Source organism: Pelmatolapia mariae, linkage group LG20, assembly GCF_036321145.2.
Source record: "Pelmatolapia mariae isolate MD_Pm_ZW linkage group LG20, Pm_UMD_F_2, whole genome shotgun sequence".
Lineage (NCBI taxonomy): Eukaryota > Metazoa > Chordata > Actinopteri > Cichliformes > Cichlidae > Pelmatolapia > Pelmatolapia mariae.
Window position 1 is genome coordinate 5,963,346 of NC_086244.1, and position 21,373 is coordinate 5,984,718.

The window sequence follows — 21,373 nt, forward strand, 5'->3', positions numbered from 1 at the left end:
CAGTAAGATATAATTATATTGTTCAAAACTGAGTATTTAATGTAATTCCTATGTTCCATTGTTGCCACCTTCTGGTGGACTTGTGTATTGCGCTTTGAGGTGCGCATGGTTTGGACGGATGTTCAATTAATGCTGGGCTTACACTGTGCGATTTTTTTCAGTCGCATTATTCAGCTTCTGCTCAAACTGCACGATTGACTCGCAGGAGTTAGAAGTTCGTAGGTCACCATGCAGGGTCTCACACTATACGGCCCGATGCTCTGATGCGACCTGAGTGCTCACACTGTGCGTCCATAAAATGAAGGTTATAACAGAAAATCTGTCGCTCGCTCTCCCTCTCTGTCTTTCACTCACACAGACACGCACACCACCACCATCAACTTTGCTAAATTGCTAATTAAAAACATTGATCAGGCAGCTGTGATTGAGCAGCAATGTAAATCCAACTATTTTCACGGTTGTTGTGGTCGTGATAATTTTGTGAGGCCACATCGAAAAGGCTCGGGTGAGCTTGCCATAGTTCTACAAGTTGTGCCTCCATCGCTTGTGTCCAGATCACACGCTGCACTCCCGTGCTGCGCCGTCTTTTTCGCTGACATTTGTGTTTGCGCGTGCGCAGTGCGAGAAGCTGCGGTGACACCCTCGAGACCAAGCGATTGATGATCGGGAGCTGGTCGTGAGGTGTTAATCGCCTCTCGTTACCCCACGTATACTACACGATGCACGACGCACGATGAAGGCCAAAATCGGGCCGATCGCCAAAACGGTCGCACGACTCAAAAATCGGCTCAAAATGGGCCAAAAATCGCACAGTGTGAGCCCGGCATAAGCCCAGCATACATGCCGCCGGTAGGTGAAGAATCAAGCAATTGCTCCTGAATGTTTGGTAGAAAGGCGCACACGGTACGTCTTTGTTTGGGTGGTAATTTTATTTTGCTGACACAATATCTGTGTTTGCTGGTGAAGAGGAGGTTAAAATACTGGTTAAACATCAGTTGGAGCATGGCTCTTTATTCTATACTAAACATTAAAAAATAACCTTCGGGAGCGGTTACATATAGTCAGGGGTTAACGCAGTGGTTCTCAAAGTGCGAATATGTGGTCGGGTCTGTCGCGCATCATTCACAGTGGTGCCAAAACCCAGGATTGGGGCACGGGAGACCCGACATGTTCACACTTTTCAGTACACTTCTTTATTGCGGCTGTCGACTTACACACTCGGCTACAGCCTACACATATCATCATCAACAACAACAACAGGCCTAGCTCATTCTGTTTTAAGCCGGAGAGGCGTGATTGCGGATGCTGCTCAGGTGCGTCCGCCTCCCCCGCAGCCGCGCTGCAGACCGCGCCCCGCCACAGCTCTGCAGTCAAAAACAGGCTCGCTGCAGCCACTAAGAGTGAATAGTATTAAACTCTCCCTAAATTATGTATTTTTCATCTCTGTTCACAAGTTTCTGGATTTCTTTTTTTATAAGACAAAGACTGAACTTTATTTTTCCATGTTTGGAAATATTCACATTTTGTTGAACTTGTTGCTGTTTTGAAGAAGTGGTGCAGACTAATGAAGCAGTCTAGTGACAAAAGTTACAAATAGTTATTTGAAATGAAAGTTGTTTATTTAAAACTGAAAAATTACTGAAGGATTCACTGTGAATGACTTTATTATCTAAATAAAGTTGAAGCTAGGCTTGTCTGTCATTGTTTTGTTTAGATGGGGCGTGAAAATATTTCTTCCTGCCATGTGGGGAATGATGCAAGAAGTCTGAGAACCACTGGGTTAAAGTGAGATTTAGCAGGTGGGGAACCCTAAAACTGGTTGTAATGGCTCAGTGTGAGGAAAAGAATCATAACTCACAATAATTGCTATTTAGAGTTTCAGTAGATTTTCTTAGTGCACAGGCTGTGATCAGCCGACCTGCTGCTCTTTGTGAATGTACACAACTTAATTCAAACAGATGTCAAGAGATATTTCACGAGTTGTCCTGCCTGATTTCCATCCTCTACACTGTTTATGCTGTCTGTTTTCTAGATGGTATATAGTCGATATAAAGGTGGAATTCAGTGAATGAATCTCAGCATCATGAGCTTAACTTCAGATTCATCTCTGCTAAATTTGATGTAACCTAACTGACCATGACCACAGCCACTGTGCACCAGTCACACACTGTTTTTTACTTTAAGTCCATCACAGTACAGATCCTGCTCTAACCTACAGAGGATTTTACTGCAGCCTTTAAATAACACAGTCTACCTCAGTTTGTTTAGCAGCATGTTTCTTAATATGAAAAAAATCATGTCACACGTTCAGACACATCTGATTTTAAAACATGAGGACTTGCATGTAAGCTTTAAATGAGGAGTCCTTACCTTTAAATCTAACCTCTCTTCTTCCTCTCCTGTCTTTCTTATCTTTCTCCATCTCTGAGTGAAGTTAGCTCTCTTTCTTTTCTCTCCTTGTGAAATACAGCAGCTGGACCCTTTTTTTTTTTTTTTACCAAGTACAAAGGTATTTCTACTTTGTTACTTCCCACCTGTAGTAGAACATTATTATATATAATGTATTTTATTTTTTGTTTATCTATTATGTCTACAAATGTCAAGAAGTCAAAAACAAAGGGAGAACAGATCATGTCACATATTTATTCATTAGAATGATTTATTAATCAAATAGATATAACATTATTTTTTTCACCCTTCAAAAATACATGTTCAAAGCACCACAGCGATATTCCGATATCACACAGAATTGTCACATGATATTAAACAGAAGCTGTTAGCTCAGGTCGGGTAATCACAATGAAGCAGTTCATATTAATTTGCTCTGCGCTTCATATTTTTGGCCACCAGATGTCACCAAAGAGGACTGTGTCGAAAACCTTCAAGTAACGAACCCTTTTTCAATACAAGCTTCAGAAAGCAGCCTGTTGCTATGTCAGCTTATATCGGTCATGTGATTTGGAGGTGCGACGTCTGTCAACCCCAGAGAGTTAATAACACTCACCTTAATTCCATTTTCAGAGTGGAACAATCAGCCAACTGTGTTGAATTCTGAAATGTCCATGGTGTTGATTCATAATGTGCTCTGACACAATCACAGGCATCCATCACTATTGAAAAGAATGAATTAAGCCGCTCTGCGCTTTGAGCTGCACCATTTTTGAATGGTGGGCGGGGTAACACTGTGCAACATATTCAGTTTTAGAATTTATGTTCAAAGTTATAGGCTCAAAGCGTTCACGTTGGCTTATTTTAATAAACAACATTATCATATGCAAAACTAGGGTGGGTGTAAAGAGATTATTTTAGTGATTTTTAAGTGAGTAGCAAAATAAAGAAGATTTAGGTAAATGCTGTTTTTCTGTTCTAATGAATGCCACTTGATCAAAACCAAGTCTATGTTTCCTATTTGTAAGATCCTTGAGCTGTAGCTGATAAATGTTTTATTAAAATATTTCCTTGCTGTTTGTGAAAAGTTTGAAATCAGAGCCAACAAGTTTTATCACCTTGTGCTGGTCATTATTAAACCACCGACCTCTGTGGAGCACATCTGATTCTTTCATGTATAACACACAGTGTTTTATATATTGTTTTACGAAGGCTCTATGAGAAAATTGTGGTGACCAAATTACAATAGTCACTCAGCAGACAGATGTTACATTATTGGTGTTGGTTTCATCTGTATGTATCATATTAGCTGATCAGCGGTGACATAAAGAAACAGGAAGTCAAACACCACATTGTGGTAAAATTTGCCTTGCCAGTCACATCATATATCGTGCTTCAAACCCGTTTTCTGTATTTTGAATTCTCTGCCCTCATTTCATGCCGTTCAGAGAGAGCAGAGATCCTCTTACACAAAGCTGTGATGGGGGTTATTGTTAGTACACCGAGCCCTCTAAAACAGATAAAGCAGTTCATATTAATTTGCTCTGCACTTCTCCCTGGTGCGATTTTCTCTGCCACAGTGACATCCAGGAAAATTACTTTCCTTCTGTGGACAGGACTTTAATAGCTCCTGATACTTTATAGATGGCATTATTCAACCACAAACGTTTAGTTACAGTTTTGTTAGAGTTCTTTAATAGTCATCACTTCAACTTTTAACACTTAGCACACCCCGGAGATGACTCATTTCTGGGCATTAAACCGTGACTATCTGGTTTAGACAAAGCGCAAACGCATTTCCCACGTTAACAGAAGAAACTCGCTGTGGCTACGGACTTCCTCTTTTCTTTTTCTGCACTATTAACATCACAGCTCCTGAAAGTTTCAGCTTATGAACTACACTCAAAAAAATAAAACATTAGATTTACTTAAAAAAGTTATGTCAAGTGGTTCCACACAACTGCTTTAAGTAACTTTTAAGAAATGTTGTTACTTAGTTTGAACTCAATACTGTTCAATACAATTACATATAAATCATTTACACTGGTCACTTCCATACAAAATAGCAAAGTTTCTTAAAAGTGGTAACCATAATGTATTCCCAAGTCTAAATCTACTCCTCCAAATCCTTCAAGTTACTTATTACTTTTCATTTAAAGTCGACATGATTATTGAGCTCACCAGGAATAATTCGTACCATTAAAGAGTCATTTGCAACCAAAATGCTTATAGTTCCCATTCACTCCATTTTTTAAATGCTAGGCAAAAGCAAATAGACTGCTGCCGGATCAGGAGAATTATTGCACTGGTTACAAAATTATTTTTTCTCACTTATCTTACTCTGGGTAATATGGTAATAGACCAATTTTCACTTTGGGGTGGAATATCCCTTTAAGCTGCAAAACAGTAGACAGCTCAGAGCGAGATGAGAGGTGTTGGTCCATCATCTAGATTACACGGCAGAACAACAAAGCAGAAAGACAGTACACTCAGCCCACATTACACCCCAACTGTAATGGCAAGGGTCACTCCCGCATAAGCTTGTGCTTTTATATCTCCAATAATGTTCTAATTTTAACTTTTTGTTATAATCTAGTGAATGTGTGTGAGGAAAAATTACCGTCAGTTAAATTTTTATTACTGGAAATTGTTTCTATTTGATTACTTGCCTGATATTCTTTGATCAAGCTGTTCGGATCTTCATTGAGGTAGACTGCAAGTCCTTTCAGCGTACACACTCTTCTCAGCAAAATAAATGTATATAATGCTTTGAGAAAAAAAGTCCATGACACACTACAGAAGAACAACAAAATTTAAAATAAAAAAAATTAAGGAAAGAAGGAACATTATCATTTGAAAAAATGTGACGAGCAAAAAAAGGTAACCACAGGATCCCAAAAAAAACAGAAACCCGACCAAAAACAGCAGCATGAAGAATCCAGTGAGGAAGAGGATGAACAAGAGGTCACACCAAAGCCAGCCTGAACAGAGGATTTTTTTTTAAAGTAAACCACTGAGTCCACTGATCTAAGGCTTAGGAGGAGAGTTCCAGAGTTTGGGGGCACAGCAGCAATGATCTGTCACTTTTGGTCTTTAGACTGTTGTGCACTACCAGGCTTTGATCACTGGACCTCAGGGACCTGCTGGGGGTGTTGGGACTGAGAAGATCTCCATTGTATGATGGTGCTTGTCCATGTAAGGCCCTAAGGACCAGAACCAGGATCTTGAAATGAACCTTGAAGTTAACCAGCAGCCAGTGACGCTGGAAGAGAAGCGGGGTGACGTGGGTGTGTTTGGAGGACTTGAACAGGAGGTTTTGCAAGGACAAATGAAAAAACAGTTGTAGTACTAAGCCAGGGTTTCCCATAACCCTGGTCCTCAGGGCCCACTGTTCTGCATGTTTTCCATGTCTCTGCTTGAGTTTGGGTCACTGAACTCGTGTGTTGCACAGTGTGTCACGTCTCTAGAGTCCTAAGAGTGTGGCATGGGCAGCCGTGTGCGACGGCCGAAAAAACGCACGGTGTGATCCCGGCACAAAACAACCAACAGCAGAGGACATCCAGGACCACAATCTGAATATTACAGACAACACCAACAAGTACCAGATTCAAAACTGTTTGTAAGGTAAAGCATGTTGGTGCAATAGCTTTACTTTTGAGCTGATTTTATAAGACAGACCATCGCATCATTACAGAGTGATAAATCCGAATCTGTGAGCCACGTAAATGCGGCAAGGCGCAAAGGTGAAAAGTGATAAAACTCGATTCTGATACGCTGAACGCACATCAAGCGTTCTTGTCACAGAGGGAAGTCCCCCGTAGTGGAGCCAGAGCAGCGCGCTGCCTCGGTTGACAGCAGAAGTAAATAACACAGGCAGACCATGGGCTGCTCAGCTTCTTTATGATCAACTGGACGGACGCAGTGATACTACGTTCTTTTGGCCGTTAAGAAGACAGATCGCTCGTCTGTTTAGGGACAGTGAGAGACAGCCAGCGGTTCAATTGAGTGGTAAAAACACTCGCAGAGCGGAGCGTGGAGCGGGAGAGACAACAGGTGAGCTCCAAGCTAAAACTACTGTCTGTTTACCATGGTCGCTGCAATTGACGCTGAATGCGTGACCCTGTACGTCACATGCGGGGGGGGCGCTCAGAGACCTCCCTTTATCCCGTCTTGGTTTGAAAGGTGCCTGATGGCAGTTTATTCTAGCTTCAGCTTTTCTACTGTAAATGCCAAAATTCTCCCCAGGGAGCCGCGGCAAATCCCGTTTTGGAAACGCTACGGTCCTGTAAAAACAGCTTTTAATTCTGGCAATTTTTTTTATGAAGTATCCAAATCAACTTAAAACTTTATTACTGTGACAACACTATCATGAAAAGGACAAAGAATAAACAATCCCATAATACCAACATTGAACTTTACCTTACAATAGAAGGAGACAACAAAATCATATGTATTAAAAGAGGGAATGAAGCATTCAAAAAAATTAATTCCAAACCTCATCAATTGCAGCCATGATTTCTGTGATCTTGCGTCCAGATGTTCCTCCCTTGTTTCTGAAGACTTTGGTCAGTTTGGTTGTGTTGTTGTCCAGCTGTGCCATAAATGTGGATGTTAGCTGACCGTAGTGATGCGCTGGAATTCAGCATTTATCTGTAAAATAAACAAATGTTTAGCATGATGGGTTTAAAATATTGCATGTGGAGTGCATTTGCAGATCAACTGATTCAGTTACCTCACGTGGAGAAAAAAGAGCTGGCCATCGGCTTTTAAAGTCAGCTACGAAGGGCATGTCCTGAAGAATTTCTTGCCTCCGGTGAGGAAAGGTTTGGGCCATTTTTGCTTTGATGGTTTCATCGTTGTTCTTCTTCTTGAACTCTGAAAGCAGCACCAACCTTTCTTCTTCCTGACTCTCTCGGGTTTCTCCAGCTGGATAATCAGGGCAGAAATTCACCTCCGCTCTCCTGGGTTTCTTGACTTGGTTGGGATGCACATTACTGTTCCCTCTTCTTTTGAGAGAATTGATGACCAACTCACTACACCCTAAGTTCTTCAGTTTTCCACGATAGTTTGACATTTTATACTTCAAACTGATCTTCCATGCAGAAAATCCAGTTTCTGAACCCTTCTCTTTCAAGCATGGATGCTTTACAACCAAAGCTTGGCAAACATCACTAAGATTGCTGTCTGAAGGGTAAGCTTTGTACTTCATAATTTCTGAAGACAAGCTCTCTAAAATGTCAGACTTGAGCTTTGGTTTTAGGGTTAGAGATGCAAAATTAAGTTCTATTACATTTGCCAAATCTTCAGTCTCACTTGTAGTTGTATCGTGATCAATATTTGCACTTATGTCCTCTTCTACAATAGTGTCTGTACTGTCATCAGCTGATGTTTGGCCTACAATAGTGTTAGCAATACCGATTTTAAAGTCTTTTAAGGTATAAGGATTGTGTTTCCTATTTCGATGAGACTTGAATGTACCATAGATATTTGTTTTGAAAGAACAACCCTCAAACATGCAATGCACAGTCTTGTTACATTTTAGATGGTTGTTAATGTGAGAAAAATACTCCTGCTCTGAAGCTATGTTGCAGCAGGAACACAAATGGCAGTTAAATGTTACCAAACTCACAGACTTGTCTAGAGTTCTTTGGGTATGTGATCTGCTTATGTGGCTATGTAGAGCATTCCATGTTTTGAAAACACAGACACAATCAGAATAGGCACATGGATACTGCTGTCTACTATGAACTAACCTGTAGTGTTTTAATAACAGAGCTCGTGATGACACCACTTTTTTGCACAATTTGCACTGCCACATCAACGTATCTGGGGGAGAAGCACAAAAGACATTTTCATTACACTGTCCCTGAAAAAACTAAATAATTTGCACATTGTTAATGTTTCATATTAATCAGTTTTATTTTTAATATTGTATGCTACAACAATGAATTTATTGATCTACATCATCACCACTGCATATTGTGTAAATGTGTGTGTAATCTGACATTAAAAGTCGAGTGAGAAATCCCATGGACATTGTACAACATTAATGCAGTTCATCTTACACCAGCTTACTAAATGCTTTCTGCAAGCTACATCAAAACGTAAGCTGAAATATTAGACAGAAAATACACCCTAACCTGTCTGCTAGCGAGGAGCGCTTCTCCACTGTTGTTGGCTAAAGTGCAACGCAGTCAGGCGTCCGAGTATAAACTCGGCGCGAAAGTGCGTGCCGGACCGAATGCGCTGCCTGTACCGACGCATACCGACGCATACCGACGCCAGCGCTACACTACATTTGGGCTGAAAACAGAGCTTTGCTATTGCAATGGAGTCCCCTCCAAAATCATTTGGAAACTCACGTGCAGCAAGTCCACGTTAGCAAACCTTTACCGGGCAAAACCCTGCCTGTACTCTTTTCTTAGTAGCACTTGCGACATTAACTGACGTGTGAACATATATATGTAGACGGGCTTTACAAGAAAAATGACTTCTTACCTGATTTTTGGACAAAAATGCGGCTGAACCAGTCCACATGGCGAAGAAAAAGCAAGCTTGAGAAAGAGGGTGGTGCGCATGCGCACTGGCCCTTACTTAGGCGGGCTCTGCACGCAGCAGTATGTGCAGAGGGACAAACCTGTGAATTTACTCAACAATGTTACGTTGACACAGTTCAATGACTTTGTGTAACAACAAAAAGTAACAACATTTCATTAAATTTGCACAAACACTTTAAGAATTTTTGCAAAATCGAGTTTATTAAGAACAAACAACAAAATCTACTTTAGTAAAAGCAGAGATAGGCTGAGTTCATTTTTTTGAGTGTACCTTAGAAACACATTTCACTCAATGTTTTTGTTTTCACTGTATCACAAAGTGACAGATATTTCACCAAACTGAGGCTCAAACAGGGTGTTTGTCACTGTGGTAAAGTCTGATGTCAGCACACCAGAGAAAGATTTATAGCAGAGTATTTCTTGTGGGTGTATTATTTTTATAGCCTTCAGTGACAGGAGGCTGCAGAAACACTTCATACTCACTGACCTCAGCTGTTTCTGCACTATATACAGGATGTAAACTAGTACTTGAGTAGTATATAATAAAGTGAGGGTCAAGTCTACATTTCTTTTATATCATAAATTACCGTACCTGTCAGTCTGGGCTAAAGCTACAGCAGCATGTACCATGTAACGGACCTGATGTTCACTTTGACTGACTGAACACTCGGCTTGAGAGTAGAAACAACACACGAGCTTCCTAAATCATCTTCTGTGTGATATTGACTCTGTGCAGCTTTTATGCTGTCACCTGACCTTCATTCTCTCTCTGTTTACTTGCAGTGTCTCATTATTTCTTTAAACCTGTCACATGTTGTATTTAGTTTGTTATTTCTAATATTTACTGCGATGATAGTTATTGAATCTAGATCTAGAATGTTCAACCTGCCAATCTTCATGTTTTTTTCACCCAAAGAAACCCCCCATGTCTTTGGGTCTGAGCTTTTTGGGTTAATCAGTTAGAGCCCAGAAAGATCGTCCAAAACGTTCTTCTCTAAACCAAATGTAGATCTTCAGGGTCACAGATTCAGTGTCCAAAAACTGTCCAGGTGCCAACTATCGACTTTTCCGGGTCTTGGGTTCAATGAACCAGCATGTCGGGTGCCAACTGTCGAGTATGGCCACAAAAAACTCCTATACAGGTAGTCTGGTTGTGCTCTCTGATTATAAAGTCTTGACCTGGTAACCTGTAAGAGCTGTGTGAGCTAATAAAGAATAATACTCGGATTTCTACCTTTACTTTTTCATAAAAGGTTAGAAAGTGAATGCCCACAATTTAGACTTTAATTGCAAGAAATTTTATTCAAGAAATTTAGCAAGAGCAAAAAAGAAATCTAATAGTTTAATTGATATTTTTTACTATGTTACTACTCACTTATCTACCTGAGCTAATGCTGATTGTGCTCTTATCTTTGGTGAGGAGAGGTACTTATCCTCGTGTTCTGAGTTGATCATAATCATCTAACAGGAAAGCAGCATATGTATAGCACATTTAAAATACATCAAGTGTCGGCCAACGTGCTGAAGTCTTTCATGTTATTTCAGTTGTCAGTTTCAGTTTTGTTTGCTTTCAGAAAAACAGGACTACTTGGTTAGGTTAAAATCTAACCAGTTATAATTACATGTGAAATTAGCCACCTGGTTAGTTGCTAACTACATTTAGCAACTTCCCTCCATGAACAGCCTGCTTGTTGGTCAATCTATCACTCTGCACAGCTGCTCCCAAACAGGCTAACTGCTGAAAAACGTAAAAACTAAATGCAAAGCCTAACCATCCAATAGACATTTATGGGATGCTGCAGTTTATTTCATTATGATTTTATGTAATTGTTTATGAATTATGACAATAACATTATTGGGAAATATACAATATACAGGCTAATTATGTTCACCTGCTGACTACTGAGGTGCCATCCACAGCATTAGAACTAATGTATTTCAACAGTAGAGTACAGAGGAGGTGAACCAACGTTGGTGTGACTGGCATAAACCTCAGGTGTACAGTAGACAGTGTCACATATATTACCACAGGGGGCGCCGTTGGAGGAAGGAATGTGGGAAAAATCCACTTCAGTGTAATCAGCATCATTCATGTCATCTTTAGCCTGAAATAAAAAAGGTGACATCAAGCTTCAGAATCTTAAAATGAATTTGTAATCACATGAACATTTAGAGCTACTCAAAGAAAGAAGACAATTTTTGTACATGTGGGTTAAAATTTAGACTAATTTTGTGTCTGAACTTTAAAAAAAAAAGTTGATAAAGTAAGAGTGATTAAAAAATAGAAATCCATTTTACTTATGCTAAAGAAATTGATATCAGCACCACTCTGCTGTTTTAACTGTCATTGGTCATTTCTGCTGCTCGCTTGTCACAAGGCTTCACCACAGCTGGCAGCTCTGCATGGTTTGATTTAGAGTTTTACATCTGCTGCTCTTCCTGAAGCAGTTTCTGTTTCTGCCTGGAATCAAAAAGCAACTTTTTGCAAACAGTAAATCACTATAATATGAGAGAGAGTATAACAGATCCATCCAGACAACTAGTGAATTACTTTACTGCCCAAAATGCTGCACCGATCATTGTTTCTGACCTCAGAGTTTAAAATCAAACCATGATTTTATTTAATTATAATAATAATAGTAATTTTATTTAAAAATAGCGCCTTTCAGAGCACCCAAGGACACTGTACAACAAATACACAATATACACAATAATAAGAGTAACAGATAAAAGTTAAAAGGATGCAGAGGTTTAGACATAAGCAATTTTAAACAGGTGAGTTTTGAGGGTGGACTTAAAAAAATGAAGTAATGTTTCTGAGGTCAGGGGGTAAGGAATTCCAAAGTCGAGGGGCAGAGCAACTAAAAGCCCTGCCCCCCATTGTAATAAGACGAGCGGAAGGAACAGAGAGAGAAAGAGAAGATGAAGATCTGAGGCACCGGGATGGGAAGTTCATCTGTACTAAATCAGAAAGGTATGGTGGAGAGAGAGAATGAATAGCCTTAAATGTATAAAGGATTATTTTAAAATGAATGCGAAATTTAACCGGGAGCCAGTGAAGCTGCTTCAGGATTGGGGAGATGTGGTGGGTAGAGGAAGTCCTAGTAATAATACAGGCAGCAGAGTTCTGGACACGTTGGAGCTTGTTAATGGATTTTTGTGTAAGGCCAAATAATAGTGAATTACAGTAATCAATTCGAGAGATGACAAGATTATGGACGAGAATGGCAGTGGCATGTTGAGTGAGGAAAGGGCAGAGGCGATTGATGTTACAGAGTTGAAAATATGCTGCACGTGTGACATTATTGATATGTGAATTAAAGGATAATGTGCTGTCGAGAATGACACCCAAGCTTTTCACAGAGGGAGAGATAGGAACCAACGAATTATTGATTGTGAGAGAAAAATCGTTAATTCTGGAAAGTGATAGTTTAGTGCCGACCAGGAGAAGTTCTGATTTATTGCTGTTGAGTTTAAGGAAGTTGGAGGAGAACCAGGAATTGAGTTCAGCTAAGCAGAGGGTGAGGGAGGGTGGAGGAAGAGTAGAATCGGGTTTGGTAGAGAGGTAAAGCTGGGTGTCATCGGCATAGCAGTGGAACTGAATGTTATATTTACGAAAAATGTGTCCGAGTGGAAGAAGGTAAATGATGAAAAGGAGGGGCCCGAGGACAGATCCCTGGGGCACCCCAGTAGATAGAGGAGAAGGCTGAGAAGTGAAGGATTTTAATTGAATGAACTGAGTGCGGTCAGACAGGTATGATTTAAACCAGGCTAATGGAGTATGAGAGAGGCCAATAGAAGCTAATCTGCTAAGGAGAATGGGATGAGAGATGGTGTCAAAGGCTGCACTCAGATCAAGGAGAATAAGGATGGAGAGGAGACCAGAATCAGCTGCCATAAGAAGATCGTTTGTTACTTTTATAAGAGCAGTTTCGGTGCTATGCAGAGGACGGAAACCAGACTGGAACTGTTCGTAAAGGTTATTATCAGTTAGGTGTAGATGGACTTGTGAAGCAACTATTTTTTCAAGAATTTTTGAGAGGAATGGTAGGTTGGAGATCGGACGAAAATTGTTAAAGTTGTTGGGATCTAGACCTGTTTTTTTCAGGATTGGGGTGATGGTGGCAACTTTGAAAGAAGCACGAGCAGTTCCAGTGGTGAGCGAAGAGTGAATAATAGCAGATATGAGGGGAAGGAGACGGGGTAGACAGGCTTTGACAAGGACAGTGGGGATAGGATCAAGCTGGTAGGTGGAAGGCTTTGATTTGTGGATGAGATCAGCGATATCAGTTAAAGACGGAAGTTGAAAAACAGAAAAGAAGTGAGAAGGGGGTGGAATTAAGACGGGGGAGCTACATTGAGCATTAGGGACCAAGTCTAGATGTATTTTATGAATTTTTTTTAGTGAAGAATAGCATTAGAGAGTCGCAGAAGTTAGATGAGTAGAGATGAGCGGGCAGAGAATCAGGTGGCCTGTAAAAGGAGTTGAATAATGAGAATAGGATCTTGGTGGAGTCCTCACATGAACAGATAATGGTAGAATAACAGGCAGATTTGGTTTGGCTGATATATTCCTGATACAACAGAACATGATTATTAAACATATCCTTATAAATAGTAAGGCCAGTTTTCTTGTAAAGACGTTCAAGCCGTCGGCCTATTTACCGTGTTCTGAGGAGCAGTGACGAGGCTGTAGAGCTCTTGGTTTTCAACTCCATCTGGTTGCGAGCCTTCGGGGTAGTCATAAACTGAAGACACCCGCACAGGAGTTACACTGTTCTGAGTTTCATCCTCTGTGATGTTTCCATAAAGCCAGTTGGCCTGGAGGAAGAGAACAAACTGGCTGATTGATCCTAATCAAGTAGTAACGAAGCTCAAGTCACTCATAACGTCTAAAACCCACCTGTGTGATGTCAGCATGATCAGTTTTCATAGGAGGTCCTGAAAAACATGCAAACATGCAAAAATTAAACATCTGTATTTAAGTCACATTAAGTCACACAGAAACAGAACCCAAAGAACTAAACAGTATGAGGAAAAAGAACTGAAAAGATTAAACAATGATTGATTTGAAGTAAACTGAAACCAATGACCGTGTCACAGAGCTTTCTAGGTCAAATTTTCCTGTTACTTGTATTATTAAACCATATGTACGTTAACACAATGTGCAGTTAAAAAAAAAAAGTCCCCATAATAAATATTACACAATTTTATTATAAAGGTTTGGCTTAACATTAAGTTTAGGGTTAATCTCCAGGAAATGAACCTGCATCCCGGTCATGTTGTGGACTGAAGGGATGAATTTGTTTACTACAGGCTCACCTTTTGGTTTATTCTTCCTGTTCTTGTAGAAAATGAGCAAAGCTGCTGATAAGATGGTGATCATAGCGACCAGAATCAGAATCACATGAAGAAGCTTATCTGCAACGTAATAGAACAGATTTTATACTGTTACACTCTAAATATGTGATATGTAATAAATACATTTTTACAGTAAAGTCTCAGTCATACAACCGACCACATATTATTTAAAATAAAATATAATACAAATATTTAAGTTATGGGGGTCCAACATGATGAGAAACATTTTTAAACAAAGGTTTTTGTCATGTGTATCTGCATTCTTGTTAAAATATTCAATAAAAACTAACTCACATGACGCTTTCCTGTATCTGTTTTACTGTTACTTGTAGGAACTTATAAAATAAAGTCTGAGACCACAGAGCTGAAATATTTACTTGATCCTGTGTGACTGTTACAATGATTCTTACATAAATACATGGAAAGAAATCTGAGAAACCACTGTGAACTCAAATACTGATTGATCACATGTTTGTCTGTCATCAAGACCTCATGTAGTGACACTCTGAAGAAGTCGGCCATGTTTCAGTCAGTTTTAGTGTGCATTGGTGGTAAGTTTTTAAGTGCTTCATTCACACTCTGTCTGATATTCACTGCAGTACATTTATTTTATAACTTCACTAATTCAGCAGAATATTACAAAAAATAGTCAAATAAATATCAAATTAATAGAAGGAATACAAAAAGGTTAAATATACAAATATAATATACCTCATCATGAAGCGACTCTGGAAATTTCACTTTGGATATTTTGATTCTATTTAAATTTAAATACTATTTCTATTTTACTTTTAACAGAGCTGTGTATGAGCAGCCACAGTGTAGAACACTTCTACTTATACTTTTAGCAATAAATCAGACTGCTTGTTCCAAACCTTCTGATGTGTGATTAATTTATTTATTATTTTGATAAACAGTGACGGATCCACACTCATATCCACACACACACACACACACACACACACACACATACGATGTACCTGAATCTGCAGCTGTCTGAGGCTGTCTGGAGACTTCAGAGGAGGCTGATGAAGCTGTGAAGCTTCCTGAACTGAAGTTCAAATGCTGTGTTGTTGTTGTTGTTGTGGAGGCCAAAAGGAGAAATGTCGATGTTGATAAAGGCTGATGAGGTGTTGAAGTGTTTGAAGCTGTGAACAAGGAAAAATCAGAATAATAACAATCCTGCTTGGAGCAGTTTCCTGTCTGCATGTGAGTAACAGGGTTTAATGTGTGTTTACAGCAACTCATTAAACTAAACTTGTAGTGTAAATATGACACATGTAGGTTATTTGAAAGAAAAGTGGGTGTGGTCAGTGAGAAGTTCACATCTTCAGGGACTTTTTTAGCAGAGACTCACCTTCTGTGACAACAATGTTAAAATTGTCTGATTTTGAGCCCAAAGTACACATGTACTGTCCTGAGTCAGACTTCTGTAGCTGTGTGATGCTCACATACACAATATTTGCTAAAAAATAATTTTTTTCAAATTTAATGCTGTATCTGCCGCTCTGAGCTGTGTAATCAGTTGTTTCAATGAGAACGTTTCCAGTTTCACACTTTTCCTTGCAGAGTGACATCGTGCTTCCAGAAAAATAAATCCGGCATTCAGCTGTGATGTTTCCTCCTTCCACTCCTTCATAGACGGGAGTTTCAGCGTTGGCAAGTCCAGTGTTTCCATCCTGCAGGTCTGTTGAAAACAGGAACAATCAATTACTGTATTACCAACTTCCTCTAAACACTGCAGTTTGATGTTAAATATTTTAATAGATTAAACTGAAACGGATAATTTTTCTCTCTAATTGAAGAGATATCATTTGAAAGTAGTTTGTTTAAATCCAATCTATTTGTATTTTTCCTTTAAACAAAAACATCCTGGTTCTTCCTGCCATCACACAAACCATCTGTTGAAGGAAAATTGACCTTTTATTTGTTATAAGATCTTGATCTGCTTTGAGGCTTTTGGAATACTTTCTTAATATTCAAAGTTTTCAGTCTGTTAACATTTAAGCTGTGCTGTTCCTCTTGAACTTAATAAAAAGACATAAATAAGGTTGTTGCCTTACAAGTTCTAAATGTGGTTTAGTGGTTTGGAAAAGAAGGAAGCAGCGCTCTGAACACAAACGAGCTGCTGTCCGTCTGAACGCAGCTGCTAACCACCGGCTTCCCTGCCCTCGGTTACCATGGACACCGTCCAGCTTCGGAGGAACATTCACCTCCAGGAGGAGACCGCTGCAGTTTAACTTCCACAGAGACGTGGCTGACAAGCCAAGACCAGGAGCTTTTTTTTTTTAATCAGAGTATTTGGATTACATTTTTTTCTGGACCGAAAGCCAGAAGTGACTCGAGGAATGAAAACATACTGTGGGTAAGGTTAGGTAATTCTATGAAATACGGCGAATGTTGAGCTTTTATCAGTATGAATGCGTCCTTTTATCTGCTCGATGAAAACAGTGGTGGACATTCACTTACAGGCAACCGCTACTTCTGCTTTACGCACATTTTTCTGATGTAGTGTAAAAACTTCAAACATCTTTATGAATAAGAAATAAGAAGAATTTACTCACAGAGGAAGATGAAGCAGAACAAAATGTGACAGAATTTCATCTCGAGGTTCTGACGGCTTAATGTTTAATGCGGCTTCTCTTCCTTCTCTGTTTGCAAACCAGGAACTTCTAACTTCGTGGTCCCTCCTTCAAACACACACTCCTCTGCTTTGAGAGTTGTTTTCTACGAGAGTCAAAAATTAAGTGTCCGATTATTCATGTTTTTTTTTTGTTTTGTTTATATTTTCTTGAATTTTCAAATTCGAAATCAAAATTTCCTTGAAACGTTTTTTTGTTGGTTCCTAAAACAGAGCGTTGGAGTTACGAGACGAGTGATTCCAAAAAGTTTAGAAACTTTGAAATGACTTTTATTTTAAATAAAAATAGACCTTTTAATAGATGACTTGGGCAGAGTCCACATCCATGTACGTCATTTATTTACACTGTGTCTAAAGGATCAAACCGATATCATGGTAAAATGTGTAATCCACTGTGCCCATTTCACGCTTTGCCTCTTCAAAATGTGAAATGGACACGCATGCAGAAGTTGCATTACCAGCAAGGGGAGTAATATATGTAAATCCATTAGTATATTAGGCTAATATGCATATACATGTAAATATGTTAATAGCGTCTGTTTAAAGGGTTTCGCGTGATTATTTTCATGTTGGTTTCAAACAAAATCTCCCTCTGCTGTTACTGCAACTTCTGCGTGTTTGTACACTTCATGTTTTGGAGACGCAAAACGCGAAATGGACCCAGTGGAGCGGCGTGTCTATTACTTTCTATTTAATGTATTTATTTTATTTTATTTATTTTTTTAATTATTTTATTTTATTTTAAGTTATTACAGACAGGACAGAATTGGGAATAGGAAAAGGCGATAGAAAGAAAGGGAGGGAAAGAAAAACAGCGGGGAAGAGGGACAGTGAGAGAAGACGGTAAAAAAAAAAATGTAAAAAAATCCGCTGGATCACCTGTTGAGAGAGAACAAAAAAAGAAAAAGAAAACAAGCAAAAAGAGAGCAACACAATAAACATGACATCACAGCAATAACTTGGATAACTGTAGGTAACTCTAAATATTGAATGTTATTGTGTAGCACGCATGACCGACAGCGCACAATGTGCTTTGAGGTAGCAGCAAAGAAAGATATAGTTTCTCCATGTAACGATCTGCTAGAGGGTGTGGGGAGCCATAGCCCCGTCCCCCAGGGCATGAAGCAGTCATGGAGGAGGCAGGGGGCTGTAGTGACGTGCCTGCGGGCTTCGCTGGCAGCTAGCCGCGCCAGAGTGGACTGAGCCTAGAAGGCCAGGTACGACGGCCCCCCCCACTCCTGGTACATACCTGAGCACCCAGCCCCAGACACCCAGAATCACCAGCGCACCAAGGTCCGAGGGCATCAGCCACCCCGCAGGGAGTGTGGTGAGGGTATTTAGGCCCCCACACCTGGGAGGGCCTGAGGGCGGCATGACTGTTACATGTTTGGTTGTGAAGATGGAGAAGATGACATGGATGAGCTTGTCATGTGGATTCTAAGAGGTCCATAATCTCGTTCCTGCTATTACTCCTCTTTGATGATCAAATCTTCATCACTGACCCTGGTAACTTGGTTTAATGGGAAAATGACTGGTATGCTCATGCAGTCATTCAGTTTGACAGGAGTTCATGTCTGAAAACTGGTTATTGTGTCTGAGTGTAGAGTAGGTTTGGTCGTGATCTCTGCTCGCTGTATTGAGACTTTGGTAGGTCGAGTCTTCACATGAGGAGACTGGACGATCGATTTCACTGAGAACAATCTGGGAAAATAAAAATAAAAATAACAAATTGACTGAATTGAGGAGAAAAGACAGAAACACAATGACAGCAATCACATATTAAAGCAGAAGATGATGATGCGCAGCAGGTTTTTAGTGTCAGGATGGAAACAGAAGTTGTGTCTAGTATACAGAGAAGTGGACGAAATAAATTTTGAACTTTTGTTAATTTTGGTGCAGCTTGCATCTTTTAATATAAAACAGAGACTAGTGCAGATAACTGTGTACTGGTAAGGTGTCCAGGGGAGGGAAGGAGAGTACATCGTTCAATACAAGCAATTTAATAAAACAAACGTCTTGCGTTAGCCTTAGCAAACGCAAGATGAGAACAGCCACCTTTAACTTGGGTTTTGGAAAAGCAACGAAAAATGTCAAGAGAAAATCCACGGGCAGTTAAAATAACAGAGGCTCTGACTCATTTTATCGCTCTGGATGACCAGCCACTGTCGGTCATGGAAAACGTAGGATCTCACCGTCTTCTCACCATACTCGAGCCACGATATGAGATTCACAGCCGCCCATACATCACAGACATAATGGTGCCAAAACTTTTTGAAGAGGTAAAAAAACATGTGCATAACCTCATGCAGGAGGTTTCAGCCTTAAGTTTGAATACAGACATTTGGACAAGCAGTGTGTGCCCGATGTCACTCCTCAGTTTAACGGAGCAGTGGATTGATGAGGAGTTTGTTCGTCATCAAGTCACACTACATGCAAAGTCGTTCAGGGGCTCGCAGACCAGCCAAACCCTCGCAGCTGCTTTCGATAGCATGCTTCAGACCTGGGATATACCGAAGACGTCCGTCCACGTAGTGCTCTGGGACAACGCAAGAAATATGATAAAGGCCATGAGTGGTGCTGAGCTGCCCAGCCTACCTTGCACTGCTCACACTCTCCAGCTGGTTGATCATGAGGGCCTTCTGTCACAGAGGAGTGTTGCTGATGCGGTGGCAGTTGGCCGCAAAATAGTTGGACATTTTAAACATTCTGCTCTGGCCAGCTCCCGTCTCGAGGACATTCAATTACAGATCAACCAGCCTGCGAAGCGGCTCCAGCAAGACGTTCAGACCAGCTGGAACAGCACCTTTTATGTGATACTGTCATTGATCAAGCAGAAACGGGCTCTGTGAATATTCGTGTCTGAATATGGACTCCCTGATACGCTCATGGCTCACCAGTGGACACTGCTGGAGAAGGTGATATCTGTTCTGGGTCCATTCGAGGAGTTAACTCGAAAAGTCAGCTCTTCAGATGCCATGGCTGCAGATGTCATTCCAGCAGTCACTGTGCAACACAGATTTCTAACAAGGGAGACTGATGAGGACCATGGGATCAAAGCAATGAAGGGAACCTTGGCTGCAGCTGTCAGGACACGGTTCACTGATGTGGAGGAAGACCCACTGTATAGCATCGCCACGCTACTCGATCCCAGGTGAGTGTGTGCCTGTGTGTGTCTGTGACTGTATGAGTGAATATGACTGTGTATGTAACTGTGTGACTGCAAAAAAATGGTAAGCAAACCTATTGTCAGCTAACTTTTTTCATTCTCTGTTTTAGATATAAAAATCGTTTTTCTCCATCACCACAACTGCTGCAAATGCCAAAGAGATGCTCAAACTTGAGCTGCTAAGGTTGCCCGGAGACAAGCAGGAGGATGAACGAATGAACCACCTTCAAGAAAAGCATGCAGTGACCAGCCCACTACTAGTCTGGACAGCATGTTTGATGAAATTGCAGATGAGCACGCATCAGCATCGGCAGGCAGAGATGCAGTAGGTTCTAGTGTAGAGTTAGAGACATATCTTGAAGAGGCTGCAATTTACGAGAAGACAAACCACTACAATACTGGATGGTTAATAAAGTCTGGTTCCCAAACCTGGCTAAACTAGCGGGCAGATACCTTTCAGCACCTTGCACAAGTGTTGATAGTGAAAGGCTGTTCAGCTCAGTGTCACACATTGTGAATGAAAGCAGAAACAGGCTCAAAGCTGATCATGCAGAGATGATTCTTTTCATCCAAAAGATCTTGCCTCTCACTTTCCAAAAACAGCTTAGTTCAGAGGTCACACCATTGCTTGCTGACTGAAGTTTTTTTGTTTGATTAAAATGTGGACACTCTGAAATAGGTGGTTCATTAATGTTAAGTGAATCTGAAAGCTGTAGACAGTGCCAAATAGTTCACTGTTATTTTGTTTGGATATAATGTGGACATTCTGCAATAATTTAACAAAAGTGTTTATTTTATGCTGAAACCTAATTTTTATTTATTTTATTCTGAACAGAAGTGTTTATCTTTCAATCTGAAAGCTGGAGAGAGTCCCAAATAGTTCACTGTTATTTTTTTTATTACAATGTGGATACTCTGCAATAGGTTCATTAATGTTATGTCTCTCTGAAAGCTGGAGACAGTGCAAAATACTTTAGTTATTTTGTTTGTTTGTTTGCAATGTGGACACTCTGCAATAATTTAACAGAAGTGTTTATTTTTGTGGTTATTTTTATTAATATTTTATTTTTTATCGACAGAGAATAGAATAAAACCTGTCTTCCAATTCATTGCATTTTTTGTGTGTGTGGTAGAAGTATCGGTTTTTGTACTAGGTATTGGCAAATACTCAGATCAAAGTATCGGCATTGTCTCGGTTTGAAAAAACTGGTATCGTTGCATCCCTAATTGAAACTGAAATGAAACATTGGTTTTAGGTCA